This window comes from Octopus bimaculoides, chromosome 22 (genome assembly GCF_001194135.2).
Source record: "Octopus bimaculoides isolate UCB-OBI-ISO-001 chromosome 22, ASM119413v2, whole genome shotgun sequence".
NCBI classification, from domain to species: domain Eukaryota; kingdom Metazoa; phylum Mollusca; class Cephalopoda; order Octopoda; family Octopodidae; genus Octopus; species Octopus bimaculoides.
In genome coordinates this window covers 27,491,343-27,495,400 of record NC_069002.1, presented here as the reverse complement: position 1 = coordinate 27,495,400, position 4,058 = coordinate 27,491,343, and positions in this window count along the sequence as shown.

Sequence of the window (4,058 nt, the reverse complement as noted above, 5' to 3'; positions counted from 1 at the left end):
TTTCTAAGCCTAGTACTTATACTCTCGGTTTATTTTGCCGAACCGCTATGTAACAGGAACGTAAGCACACCAACATCTATTGTCAAGCGATGGTAGGGACACACACACACACACACACACACACACACACACACACATATATATATATATATATATACATATACATATATATATATATACGACGGGCTTCTTTCAGTTTCCGTCGACAAAATCCACTCACAAGGCTTTGATTGGCCCGAGGCTATAGTAGAAGACACTAACCCAAGGTGCCAACCAGTGGGATTGAACCCGGAACCATGTGGTTGGGAAGTAATCCTTCTTACCACGCACCCACTCCTGCGCCTATATATACTTACATACATATACATACATGTGTGTGTGTGCATGTGTGCGTGTGTGGGGTGCGGTGCGCGTGTGTGTACAGATATACGAGTGTAAATAAGAGAATTAGATTGAAAAGCATGCGATGAGAGTGAATACCTTGCCAACAGTCATATAGACGAACCAATTTAATTAACAGCTCTACTCACAATCGCAATGCATGACAACTTCAGAAAGGTTCGGCACGGAGTTACTTGCAAAGGAAATTATTTGGAAAAAAAAAAATCTTCTTTAAAAGCCCTTAACTTAATCATACGCACATGATTATTCAGTAGACATTTGTATCGGTTTTTGTTATATAAACCATTTGTGGTAATAGATGTTCTAGTAAAGTCGATGGAAGAAGTTGTAATGTTTATTGGAAATATTGGAGCTGGTAATAGTAATGATTGAAAACTGGAATGGTGAATGCTGTGGTTAAGGCTTTAGAAGAGAGAATAATGCTTTGGCTGGTGATGGTCGTAATGGTATAGTTCAGTAGTTCTCAACCATTTCCTCCCTATGAACTCCTTTGATTGCTATTCTGTTCTGGTGGACCCCCAAAGCCATTCGACGTTCTACAAACCAGTTTTATATATAAAATCAAATAATAAATGCGCCCTTTTAAAGCCTAACCAGGCTCATGGGCCCGGTTTCCCGGTTTCAATGGCTTATGTGTTCCCCAGCTGGACGAAACGCCAGTCCATCGCAGCGTTACTCATTTTTGCCAGGTGAGTGGACCGGAACAACGTGAAATGAAATGTTTTGCTCAAGAACACAACGCGTCGCCCGGTCCAGGAATCGAAACCACAATCTTACCATCATGATGCTGACACCCTAACCACTAAGCCACGCGCCCTCACAGTTTTATATATACCTACTTCAAAATTTCTATTTTGCTTTTCACACATTAACTTGTGTAGGTTGAACTATTTAAACGTCAGAGAAATACGTCTGGCTGTTTCTTAAAATAAATACGTTTAAAGTAAGATGTTTTCATGGCCCCTTGATATACATGGCTGTGGGTCTCGACTTAAATAATCTCATATGGACCCTTAGGTGTTATATGGATCTCGGTTGAGAACCACTGGTGTAGATAATACTTTGTAAATTATCATCGTGATGAGGTTAGCGTGGTTATGTTTTGAGTGTATGCATCAGAATCACAGAGTGCTCAATGCTCTAAGGTAGAGCTAGAATAGTGTTCATTATTTACATTATTTACATTTCACGGATATTTGTCCTCATCTTGTTTGTTGTTAACACAATGTTTCGGCTGATCTACCCTCCAGCCTTCATCAGGTGTCTTGGGGGAAATTTCGAACCTGGGTTCTCATTCCTAAGGTATTTTTCGATGTTATTATTATTATTATTATTATTATTAGTAGTAGTAGTAGTAGTAGTAGTAGTAGTAGTAGTAGTATCATTATTATTATTATGGTGTTTTTTTTTCTTCTTTCTTCAAATTTTCTTCCATTTCTCGCCGAGTGTTTTCCGTACACCTAGGGCAGAGAAACTCGTTGTATGCATTCCCAGTTTACACACGCAAATTCACAGGTAAAATATGTATTTAAAAAAAAAAATCATGAATGGATGTTGTTTTCATAGCGATAATGCTCTTCTCAGTACATGAGTCGTTCCAGTTAACACAATTTTTTGCACTTCCTGTAGGGATGGTAAGCCTGGTATCATTTTCAAATAGGTTTCAGTACCTTTTTTTATCATTCCTAGAGATCCTACAATTAAATCTATACTTCCAAAGTTACTTGTCATATGACGGTTAAATGCTCCAGAATATAAAGAACATTTTGGTGAACCAGTCGAGTTTTAAGAATTAAACTCGGAACGAAGAAGCACCAAAACCAAACCCGGTACCCGTGTCTATTCAAGAACTGTTCAGAAGCAGCGGCGTCTCTTTGATGGTTTCTATTGGAAATTTATGTCTCTAATCGTTTTAAAAAAATAATTATGAGATAATTGCTCTTATTTATTCACACTTTCCATGGAAAGATTTAACTTAGTCAGAAAGTCACAGTTCTTCTCTCTTTTTCTCTCTCTGTTTCCGCTATAATTAAGATATTATTTAATGAAAGAAACCAACAAAATGATTGGACTGTCATATTTAATTTATCGTCCTTCCTTTCATCTTACATTAGATTTGTCATTGCAATATCTCCTCACACTCTGCAAATTAGTTGGAATCAATAAAATCTCTGAAGATGCATTATTATTAAATTAAACCAAATCTTAATTTATTCTAATGTCAAATATATTAACAATATTTCTATCATATCAGCTTTAAAAAGCTACTTGTTTATTCATTATTTTCGCAGAAATATTTTTCTTTTTTTCTGACAATTTTTCTTAAATTACCAGTTTCAATGATTAATCAATTTTAATTAATTACATATGTTCATTAACCTCACAAAGTTAATTATTGTGAGGTTAATGGTACTGGAATTGTAAAACAGGGCATTTTGAATGACTAGCTCTTTAAAGTGTTATATGATTATCTCCTATAGTGCTGTGCCACCCATTCTTCAGGGTAATTCTTTAGATTAGTGGTTGGAACAGGATAAAATAGTAGACTGTGTTTCAGGAGCGAATATTTCAATCAAATATGAATTTTCCTTTCTTTCTCTTTAATAGTAAACTCCACAATACTTATGGCTACAACATATATTTAATTAAAACTGTGTTTCATTATCTCAGAGTTCTTTGGCACATCAGTGAAAATTTTGTCTCACTTGGTAGAATACGCCTTCTTCTAAATATGATATAACAGAAAGAAGTATATGGGTACAACTTACAACACTACAAGCTAATGAACAATTTTCAGTTATATTCTATTACAGTAATGAACTGTAAATTATTTCATTATAATTACAAGAGCCTGCTCTCCATGTTCTCATTTAAGTTAAATATAAGAAGCCTACTATTTTTTTGACAATCTTCGTTGTGCATTTCGTTTGGTTCACAAAGTTAGCGCCACCATACCTCTCTAAAAGACGGTAGGATTGGTCATAAAGTGATTTTAGACAAAGTTGTGGCTGAGAGAGTTGGTATTATTTTCATCCATTCTATTTCTCTATCTTATCATCTTCTTTCGTGTGATCCAATCTTCGGAGTAATCCTATAGCAACAACATATATGCTGATACATATTCCCAATTTGTTTTCAACTACCAGAATAACTTGGGACTTAAGAAAGGGCGAGCTTTATATTACTCGAAACATACGAAACAAAGGATAATTAAAAGTCTGAAAACAAATATGGATATTTAGGACAAACTTATGAAAATGCTTTGGACAAGCAAAGAGCTGAGGATTTATAAAGATGGGCAGGCGTTAAATAATAGACTAAATATTTATATGATTAAGTGTTCTATCAGAATAAGCGCTCGCAATGTATCTGTTAAGACCAAAGCAAAACCAATAGTTAACATCATATCAAAGAGACGTACCACTATCGCTTTATTAATGAGAAACTCAAAGGAACATTTAGCGTTTTGTTTAAGCTACTATTTATCAAACTAACTGTGGCTCCAGAAAACTGTACACACACACACACACACACACACACACACACACACACACACACACTAACACACATACTAACACACATACACACACACTCACACACGTATACATATGAACATATTTATGTATATAGATGTGTACATATATAGATGTGTGTAT